The following is a 13,598-nucleotide window of genomic DNA, read 5'->3' as shown; positions in this document are numbered from 1 at the left end:
ACATTTTGAACAAGTCTCCTTGTTCCACTTGCTCTTGACCTTGGGAAATTCTACATCATGAACGCTTAAATACCATTTCTTCCCTAAACACAGGCAAAACTAATCTTTCTCTCTTCCAGAATCTGGTAGCATTTGGCCACAAAGCTGGGAATGGAGTATATGTAGGTGTGTATATAGCTCTTCTGTTTCTCCCATTGGACTAAACTCCTGGAGGGCAGCATCCTGAACTATGCACCTTTGGATTCTCTGTGCTTACTACTGTAGTAAGTAGTTGTTAATATTGCTTGTTCTCACAGAAAACATGCATGTAATAGGGGCTGAGGAGACACAGAATCAGAATCAGTTTGGAAGCCAAGAAGACACTTGCACTCAGGTTTCGCTGGCCTTTGTAATTTTCAGCGAGGTTCTACAGAGAAATAGATCCTATCGAGGGTTTGCTTTAACAATCTCAACAACACATCAGCCTGCATCAACCTGCACCTCAAATACCTGCTTTTGGTGAAACACTTACACATGCACACAAATACGCATGTGCAAGGATCTTCATGCAGAGCTGCCAGTAATAGCGAAAGTGAAAATCACCTAAATCTCTATTCATAAAGAAAAAAATTTGATGGCATATTCCATATTACAGTCATTGAGAGAGTGAGGCAGACCTACTTGTATTAACTCACTATGATCCCATATGTATGTAAAACTCTAGACCAATATGTATTTTTTAATTTTTAAAAAATCTTTTTTTAAAAAAATATATTTTATTGATTTTTTTACAGAGAGGAAGGGAGAGAGAAAGAGAGTTAGAAACATCGATGAGAGAGAAACATCGATCAGCTTCCTCCTGCACACCCCCCACTGGGGATGTGCCCGCAACCCAGGTACATGCCCTTGACCGGAATCTAACCTGGGACCCTTCAGTCCGCAAGCCGACGCTCTATCCACTGAGCCAAACCGGTTTCGGCTTTAAAAAATCTTTATTGTTGAAAGTATTTCATATGTTCCCTTTTTCCCCCAGTGACCTTTTCTAGCCCATGCCCATCCCCGCCCCACGCTTTCCCCACCCTATTGTCTGTGTCCATGGGTTATGCATATATGCATACAAGTTCTTTGGTTGATCTCTTCCCACCCCACTGGCCCTCCCACGCCTTCCCTCTGATATGTATTTCTATATATAAATGATTGGAGACATGCACACCCCGCTGCTGACAATGGTTAACTCAGAGGAAGGGTGTGGGGGAACAACGTGAAGGAAGGTTTGGGGCTGTGCACCTGTGTAAAGGTGGAGTGAAGGTACAGTGACCACCATACTATAAAGGTGTCTTAAGACCAAAAAACAAAGCAGGCAAATTCATTGAATATAACAGAATTTATTGTAAGGTAATTTACTTACAGGGAAGATTGAGTCGGGATGGAAAAGACGACTCAGTAGTCTACACAGATTATTCTCCCCTGCTCTACAGTTGTTACAGTAGATGTTTTCTAGTACAGCTGAACTACTAATGATTGACAAGGCGAAGGGACAAAGAATGTAGCTTGAGCCAGGAACCATACCTCCTGGTGGTCTTATGATGGATAATTGCTTACAATCGATGCCAGTACTTCGTTTGATATGCCATTCTGGCCGTTTACTGACAGGAATCTTGGTTACAGGATACAGCTAATCATTAACTATGAGGCTTTGGTGCTGGCTGAGACTCAGCATGGAAACTAGGGGGAAATTAGAGGGCACACAAAGATGGGGTCAGCTTTGTTTACATCAACATCTATATAGTACCCCAAACATTATGAACTATATAAATAAAATGCCTATCTATTTAGAAATGTATAATATAAATGTCTATATCTACAAATACGTATAAGTGTATATATTTAATACATTATGCATAATAAATGTACTATATGTAAGGTCCATAACTGTAAAAAATGTCATTGAAAATATTGAAGATAATAACATTCTAACAGATGCTAATGAAATGGTTTTCTCTAGGTAGGTAAGACTTCAGCAGTTTTTTCTCCTCCTTTTATTTTATTTCATAATTTTTTTTTCTGGGGCAGAGGTGTTATACAGTATATTCTCAGGCCCTCCATTCTGTTCCCGTCAGGAACCAAGGCTGAGAAGGAAGATGAGGTGGGAGAGGGGAGAGTGTAACAGCACCCCTCCCAGGCAGGACCCGGCTAGTCGGAGAACAGGCTTCCTCAGGTTGTGGATGGTTTTGGCCATGGCCTCGTCTTCGCTGGTGGTCCCACGCTGGGAAGCGCCCAATGTGCTGAGGCTGTTAGGGAAGCCATTCTTGAGGGAGAGCTGTTTTCAGGGAAGGACTACCCTTACAAATACACACGCAGCTCCTCGAGCTTCCTCCCTTCACCTCCAAGGGCAGCCACTCCCTGAACAGGGCTGTGATTTCCTCCTGGCACAGCTGGAGGAGAGCAGCAGGGCCCCCATCCAACAAGTCACCTACTCCTGCCCACTGTGGGTCCAGGGAGTGGCACGGACAGGAGGCCTGGAAGACTACCTGCTCCCACGGTCTCCTGGTCACCAGCAGCTAGTCCTCCAGGCAACGTGCTTCCCGTCAGCTTTATTTCATAATTTTAAAAAATACTGTATGGATTGCTTCCAGTAGTTCAAATTTTAAAATCTCTGAAACTGGGATGCATCCTACAGTTACAATTGGGAGTGTTCTTTTTTTCTTAATGGTACACAAAATGACATGTTCAATCATTGACGGCATTTCTAGATTTGATGAAACATGGTAAACAGAAAGAAATGAGAAAATATGGCTGGGCTGGTGTGGCTCAGTGGTTGAGCACTGACCCATGAACGAAGAGGTCAACGGTTCCATTACCACAGATTCGATTGATTGGGGGGGGGCGGGGGGAGTGTGTGCAGGAGACAGCTGATTGATGGTCCTCTCTTTTTTGGGGGGGTCCTCTCTTACCCATGTTTCTATCTCTCTATCCCTCTTCCTTCCTCTCTCTCTAAAAATCATTAAAAACACTTTTTTAAAGAGAAAATATGTTAAATTTATGTACCCCAAATCTCTGATCTTTCACCGTTCACCAAGGCAATTTGCTGAATCTTACAGACATTTAGCCCAAAATATGTAGTATCATTTTGGCTGGGAGAATCATTTCCCATTAGCTTAGCAAGACTGTAGAATCAGTAAAACTCGATCTCCCTTGCTCAGAGTGAAGCATTTGCACAACAGGCCGTGACATGGGCTCAAGGGTGGGGGGATGGATACAGATATAACCATAGCAGAGTTCTTGCCTGTGACTGCCTGACAATCAGGTGGGAACACAGAAAGGGGGAGGGAAGGCATGACCAGAAATCTTGCTTCTGGGATTTCAGACCTAGAGATCCATACTTGAGGAGAGACAAAAAGAGGTGGAGCAGGATGAAAGTGTGTTAGGTGAATTGCCTCTCCCTGCCTCGGTGGGGCTGTTCATGCTGTGTCTTCAGCAGTCCCTGACGCTAAGTATTTCCTCAATGAATGTGTTAGGGAGCAGCTCCCTGTGGCCAAGGCCTGTAGTGCCACCCTTGTCTCTGGCACATAGGAGGCACTCAGAAAATAAATGAGGATAAAGACAGTGGTCAATAGATTCTAAAACAAAGTTGTTAGAAGGTGGTGGGTGCAGGAAGGGAAGGCTAAGGAAGGCAGTGGCCAAGCTTGGATGGAGTGGGACACAGGGCCAAGGGTAGAGAGGTTATCCATGGGTAGGAGGGAGGGTGAGTGGAAATGATGCCACCCTTCCTCCCATTTCACCACTAGGTGCTGTCAGACCTGCCAGACAGGTTCCCCAGAGTTCAGGGGAAGGAAAAAGGGGCAGAGAGAAGGAAGGGAGGTATTTCCAACCTTTAGCAATAAGATTGTTGAACTGTCACTAACGGAAGGATGTGGGACACAGACAAACCCGAATTCTAGTCCCAGCTCTGCCATCTTAGCTATGAAACCTCACTATGCTGCCTTTCTTGTCTGTGCTTGTTTTCTCAGTGACCAGATGGAACCATTTATCCTGTCCTCTGTGCCTCTCCCAGTGAAGATCTGAATGAAGAAAAAAGCCTTTATGCTATTTTTATAGACAGAGATAGCCTTGTGTAGGAGGTCCCCCAAACCAGCCCCAGATTCAATGACTTGTTGAGGGACTCCCGCGATTCAGCATATAGCTGTCCTCATGGCTATGATTTATTACTGCCAGAGAATACAAAGTGAAATCAGCAAAGGGAAAAGGCACATGGGGTGGTGTCCAGAGAAAAGTAGACCCACGCTTCCAGAAGTTCTCTCCCAGTGGCATCACACAGGATGCACTTAATTCCTCCAGCAACAAGTTGTGACAACACACATAAAATATTGTTGACCAGGGAAGCTCATTAAAGACCCAGTGCTCATTAGAGACTCGGGGTTTTTTTATTGGGGGCCAGTCACGTAGGCATCTTTGGCCTAACACACATCAAAATTCCAGGGTCTCAGAAGGAAACATGGTCAGCATGAACCCCACTGTTTGTACAAAAAGTTTAGGCATAGCCAGTCACGCTTATAAATTTTGGGAATGGTGGGAGCACTCCTGAAGTTGAAGTTCGCAGACACCAGCCAAGGGCCTACTCACCAGCAGACTTTTCTAAGGATGGCAGTCTCAGCCAGCCAAGTCCTGTTTGCACAGCCTGCTCGCTCATTACTCCCCAGGAAAAGAGTAAGAAGGGGTTGGCACTAATGTGGAGTTGAAAAGTGCTCAAACTGTCTGGGCGTGTGGACAAGGGATTGTAAGGCGGTCACAGATGTTCTAATTCCCAGGTCCCTGGGAGCCAAATGGGCGCTTTTTATCTTTTCCCCATAATTGGGTTCAATGAGAGATTAGGCAGGTGTCAGCTAAGAGAGCCATTGAGTGGCAGCTCTTGTAAGGGTTTCCAGGCCAGCTTGGGGACCAGGAAGTCACCTATGGAAGGAGCTTCAGTCAATTTCCCTGACATTGTCCTGAGGGTTAACTGGCTTCCAGCGTATGTGAGGCTTCCAGAACATTCCCCAAAGGAAGTGGTCCTTCTTGTGTCTTCACAGTTTCAGGGTGCTGATAATGGAACCTGAGTAGATCCCAGGCCCCAGGAAGCCAAGCTTTGGAGCTGTGTTGCATTAAAAGAAGCAGTTCAGCAAGAAAACTTTAATTAAAATAAATTCATATCCTTATCTACATTTTTCAAAGAACTTTAATGAGGATATAATTCATTACCTACAGTAATTTTTTTCTTTTCTTTTTTTTGAGAGAGAGAGAGAGAGAGAGAGAGAAGGGAGAGAGGGAAACATTGATTTGTTGTTCCACTTATTTATGCATTCATTGGTTGATTCTTTTTTTAAAATATATTTTTATTGATTTCAGAGAGGAAAGGAGAGGGTGAGAGAGATAGAAACATCAATGATGATCATCAGTCTAAATTTGTACAGTTAAACCTACACAACTTGCCTTTGTCCTCCATTGAGCTGTGCCTTTGTTTTCATTTCATGCAAGGCAAAATCGCTTTAGAATTTTAGACTCCTTTAGTACTTCATTCTTCTGTCTCTGTTAATATGGAGAAAACTGTTAAGGTCTCTGTATTAATTTTCTATTGCTGTGTAACAAATCAAATTGCCACAAACTTAGTGGTAATTTAGTCTAGCCATTGTGGCTCAGTGGTTGATTATCGACCTATGAACCAGGAGGTCATGGTTCAATTCCTGGTCAGGGCACTAGCCAGGTTGCAGGCTTGATCCCCAGTGTGGGACACGCAGGAGGCAACTGATCAATGATTCTCTCTCATCATTGATGTTTCTATGTCTCTCTCCCTCTCCCTTCATCTCTGAAATCAATCTATATATATATATAAAAGCCTAAGTGACTGTTAGACCAGTCAACAGAACAACCGGTTGACCGGTCGCTATGACACGCACTGACCACCAGGGGGAAGACGCTCAACACAGGAGCTGCCCCCTGGTGGTCAGTGCTTTCCCACAGCCGGCTCACCTCCCATAGTTCACCACCACCCCACCCCCGCTGGCCTGCCCCAATCATCCCTGATTGCCGGCCAGGCAGAGGGACCCCACCCGTGCAAGAATTCATGCACTGGGCCTCTAGTAAAAATATATTTTAAAAAATAAGATAAAACAACACCCATTTGTTAGCTCACAGTCCTGTAATTCATAAGTCCAGGTGCGGCATGATTGGGTTCTCCACTCAGGGTTTTGTCACACCAAAGTCCAGGTGCTGGTCAAGCTCCATTCCTTTCTGGAGACTCTGGGGAAGAATTTGCCTCCACACTCATCCGAGTTGTTGATGGAATTCAGTCTTTGCATTTGTAGGACCCAGATCTCTGTTCATTGGCTGGCGGACTGCTCTCAGCTTCTAGAGGCCATCTGCAATTCCTTGCCATGTGGCTCCCTCCATATTTCCTCTCATGCTTGCTTTGAACCTCTTTGAATGCTTTAAAGAGATTTAAAGGGCTCATGAGTTTGGCCAGAATAATCCAGATAGCTCTCCTTTTTCGTCAATTGTAACATGTATAAGCTAATCACAGGAATAATAACACATCATATTTACAGTCCCAGGAATTATATAGGGTGGAGTCTTGGGGGGGGGGGCTCTTAGAATTGGCCTACCAGAGTCTCCATTCCTTTATTTATTCTGTGAGAAATAAGGTGAGCCCCCAAATTCAGGGGTCCTGGTAGAACACGAATCATACACGGGAGCCAGGCAGCAAGGCAAATACCTCTCGCGCACACTGAGCAGGTGGTCTGCTCTGCTTTTTATTCTGACTCACGTGACCTGTCCCTCACTGATTGGAGCTCAGGCGCACAGTCTTTTGCGATTGGCTCATTTGAAGGGAGGGGTTGGCCTTTGCAGTTCAAGATGGTGGTCCCCAGGGGAGCTGCAAGTCATGTGGTCAACATGGTGGCTGCCTAAACTGTTCTTTGACAGAAACGATGACTTGTTCACTCTCACGTTTATGGAGTGCCTTCCCTGTGCCAGGCATATTTCCAGGTGTTGGGGAAACAATGGTGAACCAGACAAACTTGGTCCCTTACAGCTTACCATCTAGTGTGGTGAGACAGACAATAACCACGGAGACCAAGAAAACTACCAGTTAGTAAGGAATGCTCTGCTGAGAACTGACATAGGGTGGCATTTAGATTTAGACTGGGTGTCAGGAAAGGAGGGAAATCCCGGAGGAAGGGCCATTTCGGTTGCTCCCTGAGAAGATAACACACTGAAAAGGTCCATGTAAGACTGTCTAATATCCACAAACCCAAGAGGGAAGCCCACACCCTGTGGTTCCTTCTAATCATATTCTACACATTTAACAGAGACGCCTGTCTTCAGACCACACCCAAAACCACGATGCACAGTGTCTTACTCATTCTGTTTCCTTCACCCTATTGTTTTGTGCAGCTTTGGGCTTAACCTCCTAAATTCCCAAGCAGGAGCTGGGCTTCAAGGCATGGCATGTGTAAGGAGGTGCTCCAGTTCCCACAAACATGCCTCTAACTTCCCCTCGGTGCTCTCCTGGAGTCTGGCAAAATATTAATGGGTGAAGACTCACGGGTGTATGTATTTGCACAAGTACTGCCAGGACACCTTTCTGCTAAAAATATACTCAAGTGAATCTGCATCACAATTTCCTGCTTTCAATTTACAGAACTTAAAGGTTCCATGAGAACTGCCTGGCACAGGCACAGTGCACCCATCGGCCCTTGGTCCGCCACTGTTGAAAGGATTTCCAATCCCAGGTGGACACTTGTGTGGTTAGGAATGCAAGACTGTGAGGTTTCGGACCTTGTTTGCTATCACGAAGCTGGAACCATCAGGTGCTCTGAAGCACACACTAAAAAACCACCTTCTGGGGGTTGACCATGTGCCAGGCACTGTCCATAAACTAAGATGAACCATCCCAGTCATTACCTTCAAGGGACTTCCAGGGTCAGAGGGGAGAACACCATGCAGATGGCAATTATAACATAGGAGGCTTGCTTAAATCAATTAAGTCATTTTTTCAACAAATATTTATTGAGCGCTTCCTCTGTGCCAGGCAGTATAGATATCAGAGATACAGCAGTTGAACCAAACAGAAACAAATCCCTGCCCTCGTCAAACTTATAGACAGTAAAGACATAAACTCATAAAATGTGTTGGGGATCAGATGGTGACAAGCAAATAAAGGCTATGGAGGAAAATTTTTTTTTAAAGAGAGAAAGGTGGCCCTAGCCTAGCCAGTTTGGCTCGGTGGATAGAGCGTCGGCCTGTGGACAGAAGGGTCCCAGGTTCAATTCTGGTCAAGGGCACATACCCAGGCTGTGGGCTCGATCCCCAGGAGGGGGCGTGCAAGAGGCAGCCGATCAATGATTCTCTCTCATCATTGATGTTTCTCTCTCTGTTTCCCTCTCCTTTCCTCTCTGAAATCAGTAAGAATATATTTTTAAAAAGAGAGAAAGGTGTTTGGAAGTATGAGAGGAAGGTAGGTTATTTCATTAAAGAGTTGAAAGAAGACATCATTGAAAAGGTGACACTGGTGTGGGAGGGACAAGGAGAAGGGGAGGAGTTGGATAGGGCCCTACAGGTCATTATAAGGACTTTGACTATCACTGCATGAGCTGGGGAGCCACAGAGGGTCTTGATCGGGGGACTGACATGATCATCTCACTTTTGTTCCGAAAGGATTCCCCTGCTTGCTATGTGGAGAGTAAAGAGAAGGGAGCAAAGGGGAAACAGAAAGACAAGTTAGCAGGTCATTATACACCCCAGGCGAGAAGTGAGGGTGTCTGGGACCAGAGTGGTAGCTGTGGAGGTAGCTATGGGATTTGTTGAGGATTGATTGGACGTGGGGCTGTGACAGAAAAAGTAGTCAAGGAAGTCTCCAACCTTTTTTGGCTTGAGCAACCGTAAGAACAAGGCTGCCATCTTTTTGCATGGGCAAGGTGACAGGAGCAGCAGGGTGGAGGCAGAAGACACCAGGCGTCTGGTTTGGGGCCGGCTGGGTTATGCTGTATGTCCAACATTTAATGGATGTGCCAAATAGGCATCTGGGTGTGAGACTGACGGGCTTTCAGGACAGAGGCCAAGCGCTGGTGATGCAGTTTAGTAACTTATAAACATAGAGGTGATGTCTAAAGCCATGAGCTAGAAACAAGGGATGGATGTAGTTAGAGGGAAGAGGTCTAGGGGCATGGACTTCTTTGCAACCTTAGAGGTCAGAGTGGTGAGGAGACATCAGCAAAGGAGACTGGGTATTCAGAGGCAGGAAGAAAACCAGGAAAGGGTGAGCCTGGGAGCCAAGTGGAGAAGTGTTTCAGGAAGGATGGCTTGATGAACCCCGTGTGTGAGCAGAGATGGAACCCAATGCATTGTTGCATAGGGGCTGGGTTCGTTTTATTTATTTTTAAATACATTTTTATTGATTTCAGAGAGGAAGGGAGAGGGAGAAAAAGAAACATCAATGATGAGAGAGAATCATTGATTGGCTGCCTCCTGCACACCCCTTACTGGGGATTGAGCCCTCAACCCAGGCATGTGCCCTGACAGGGAATCAAACTGTGACCTCCTTGTTTTACAGGTTTGATGCTCAACCACTGAGCCACGCCGGCCGGGCTCACTAGCATTTTTTGAGCATCCGATCTGCCTGGTTCTCTGTGAGGCATTAGTGACACGATGGTGAACAACACAAAGATGGTCCTTCCGCTCGCTAAGCGTACAGTCTGCGAGTAATTACACTGAAGTCTGATCAGTGCCGGCAGGATGTTGTTAGTGCTCACTGCCTCGGCATGTAAACTAATGGGGGGCCAGGGAAGAATCCTGGAGGAAGTGACGTTCAACCTGAAGTATAAATAGGTGGCTGTCATCAGAGCAGTAGATGGATGGTGGTGAAGAATGTTCCAAGTGAAGTGGTGGCATGCCCCCCGTTAGAGGTGGAGAGAGAGCTGTCTAGGCACCAAAAGACCTGGGTGTGGTGAGAGATGGGCTTGGAGAGACAATGGGGGCTTAGAGGGGCGTAGCGTCTCCGTCTTCATAGAGCTTCTGGCAAGTGCTTGAAGTCTTTCTCTAGAAAGCCAAGTCCAAGAAGGCAGGAACCACATCTGCCCTGTTCACTGCTGTGTACCTATAGGTGCTTATTCCCCGTGTGTGGCACATGGTACGCATTTGATAAAGGTTTGTTGAATAATGTACTAGTATAACCGTGAATCTTAGTTTACCTCTCTAAAATTTATGTTCATCAGTATAAATACCATCATTACAGCATTCTTATAAACAAAACGATGAATGTAAAAAGCATTCTGTAAACTCTAAAACATAATACTTGTTTTAAAGCTGTAAGATATTATGTTGCAAATATGTTTAAAGTAGTACCTCTGTTTCACCCTTAACAACTGTTTTTTTAAAAATATATTTTATTGATTTTTTACAGAGAGGAAGGGAGTGGGATAGAGAGTTAGAAACATCGGTGAGAGAGAAACATTGGTCAGCTGCCTCCTACACACCTCCTACTGGGGATGTGCCCGCAACCAAGGTACATGCCCTTGACCAGAATCGAACCCGGGACCCTTCAGTCTGCAGGCCGACGTTCTATCCACTGAGCCAAACCGGTTAGGGCAACAACTGTTTTTTTGAGACTCTTATTTACTTCCCTCAAGTCAGAAACCCCCCAAAATATTGTATTAAGAGAAATTATCCAGTCATATGTAGTATAAAAGTAGTTTCATTAAGGAAAATATCCTTCATCAATCTGATCACTTCCTCTTACCATTTCCTAAAGTGGTTTCTAACATATTCAGGTTGCTTATTTTCTCACTAGAGGCCCGGTGCATGAAATTCATGCACTGGGGTGGAGGCATCCCTCAGCCCAGCCTGCACCCTCTCTCAGTCTGGGAGCCCTTGGGGGATGTCGAACTGGGAGCGGGCCTAAGCCGACAGTCGGACATCCTTAGCGCTGCAGAGGAGGAGGGAGAGGCTCCCGCCACTGCTGCTGCGCTCGCCAGCAGTGAGCCCAGTTTCTGGCTGAGAGGGGCCCTCCCCTCCCGTGGGAGCACACTGACCACCAGGGGGCAGCTCCTGTGTTGAACGTCTGGCCCCTGGTGGTCAGTACACGCAGCGACCAGTCATTCCGACATTTGGTCAATTTGCATATTAGCCTTTTATTATATAGGATAAGTGAGCATTAATCAACAAGTTGCTTTTCTCCTGGCCCAGAATAGGTCCCATCTTGTATCACCTGCACCAATGAATCAAGTCCTTGAAAGCAGGCATCTTATATCTTTTTATTCCCAGCACCTAACATTATGGCTGTTAGTTGGTACTGAATACCTGTTGGTTGAATTTAATAGGTAAATTTATCCTGGAAATTGACATTACACCTTTACTTATTCACAAATACAGTATCAGACTCTAAATAACTTTACTTAGTGCACTTAAATGATCATTGGCTATTCCCATATGCTTCACATGCTTTAACTTGAGAAAAGGTAAAGAAACAGAGATACTGGATTTCATTTTACCTTCCAATTTTCTAGTGTTTGCCCCATTTTAGGTCTGCCAAATAATGAGTATTAATTAATGAGGTCATTTTATTAATGTTTCCATTCAGATATGATAATGGAAAAATAAGAATGTTGGAAAGCTTTTTCTGCTATTTAGGCCAGGTTTCCTTCTATTTTATTCTGTTACGTCTCTCTAGGGTCTACTAGTTTTTTATCTACAGCATTTAAAAGCTGTATTCGCTCTATGTGTAGCTCTTTAATTTTGACTTAATTATTATATACACACACACGAGTCTCTTGATCCTGCCCCATAAAACAGTTCCTACAGCTTCTTAGTACTTGTTGCCCAACCCTGTCTGGCTCTTATGGTTTTGAGGAGTAAGCTCAGACATTTGGAGTGGTTCAAACATTTTGGAGGAAGAACTCTCTGAATTTTAATTTAAAAATAATCTTTTTTAGAATTTGTGATTTATTTATTTATTTTTGTCCATCTGCATTTCCCCCAAATTTTTTTCACAGTGATAAATTTACAGTTAAATAGAAAAAACACACACACCTATTTGCTGAAGCAGAAAAAATGAGGGGAAATTCTTTTTGTGTGTATATACTGTGGTTTTCTTGTTCATTAATGTAGTACTCATTAGTCCACCCATATCCTCTGTTATTACAAAATGTGTAATATGAGTTGCGATAATTTATTCCACCGCTGCTTTCTGAATTTTTCTTCTGAAGTCATCTGAATTTCAGACCAAGGGCTTGAGCAATTACATTCGGTTTAAGTGGCTTTCAAACTCTAGGTGTAAATAATGTTTGAACATTAAGGTTATTAGTCAACAATAAAGACTGCAGCAAAAGGCCGGTTACACCTTGATCTTCTTGTCACTAGCGCTCATCTTCCTTACGTTTGTCACGTGTGCTGAAGGTCAAGGCGACAGCACTCCGCGTGTTTGCGAACATGCAGGTCTGTCCTGCTGCAGCGCTTATGCCCTCTGCCAGGTAGCTGTCACTGGTCTGTCCCCGTCTTTCAGGTCTCAGCTCCCCACTAGCCTTGTCTGGGAACCTCCCCTCCCCCCACTCAGGCAATCTCTGTGTCACCAATGTTTTTATTTTTTAAAAATGCCTTTTTGTTGATTTCAGAGAGGGAGAGGGAGAGAAACATCAATGATGAGAATCATGCATCAGCTGCCTCCTGCACGCCCCCTACCGGGGACCGAGCCTGCAACCCGGGCACGTGCCCTGGACTGGACTGGAACCCCGGACCCTTCAGTCCGCAGGCCGACGCTCTATCCACTGGGCCAACCGGCTGGGACTCACCCACGCTTTTGTTACCGAGATGTGAAATGAGCTTGCTTCTGCAGGTACCCGCTGCATCGCTCCTCCCCACGCTAGTCCGTGATGGACTGGCCACCACTTTTTCCGGGGTGAGCAGCGCTGACCTAGGTACACCTGCTCCGTGCATTTCCGTTCCAGTGGTTCTCAACCCTCCTGATGCCGCGACCCTTTAATACAGTTCCTCATGTGGTGGTGACCCCCAACCATAAAATTATTTTCGTTGCTACTTCATAACTGTCATTTTGCTACTGTTATGAATCGTCATGTAAATATCTGATATGCTGGATGTATTTTCATTGTTACAAATTGAACATAATTAAAGCATAGTGATTCATCACAAAAGCAATATGTAATTATAGGTGTGTTTTCCGATGGTCTTAGGCGACCCCAGTGAAAGGGTCGTTCGACCCCCAAAGGGGTCGCGACCCACAGGTTGAGAACCGCTGCTGGGCGGATGCACCGGACGGGTTCCAACTCTGCACAAATCACGGTGAAAATAAATCTGTGCAGACGCCTGCCTTCTAGTGAGACAGAAACTCGGACCCAAATCTCACCTGTCCCAGCCCGAGTGTCGTCGCCTGAATGGTGAGGGGCCTGAGAACCGCTCCCCTGGCGTTCAACCTCGGAGTTCCGAGGGGCACCTAGGCGCGCGGAGGGCGCCAGCCGCCGCCACGTCAGCCGCCGCGCGTAAAGCCAGCGCGCCTGCGCGCGGGAGACGGGTGGTGCGCACGCGGAGGCCCGCCCCCGACATCCGGGGCCTGGGCCGCGGCGCCGCCGCCGCGC

At 45.7% G+C, this 13,598-nt stretch overlaps 1 long non-coding RNA gene across 1 annotated transcript; it reads right to left on the bottom strand.

Moving 5' to 3' along the window:
- Window positions 1–2,295: 2,295 nt before the first annotated feature.
- Window positions 2,296–13,512, bottom strand: LOC132214393 (uncharacterized). Its single transcript, XR_009448276.1, has 3 exons — window positions 13,370–13,512; window positions 6,149–6,441; window positions 2,296–5,110 (listed from the first exon to the last, which is right to left on the bottom strand). It is a non-coding gene; the product is annotated as an uncharacterized LOC132214393 (long non-coding RNA).
- Window positions 13,513–13,598: the final 86 nt, after the last annotated feature.

The sequence above is a fragment of the Myotis daubentonii genome, chromosome 13 (genome assembly GCF_963259705.1).
Source record: "Myotis daubentonii chromosome 13, mMyoDau2.1, whole genome shotgun sequence".
In the NCBI taxonomy this organism is placed as follows: Eukaryota; Metazoa; Chordata; class Mammalia; order Chiroptera; family Vespertilionidae; genus Myotis; species Myotis daubentonii.
The sequence above is the reverse complement of the archived record's forward strand: the minus strand, read 5'-3'. Positions and strand labels throughout refer to the sequence as shown.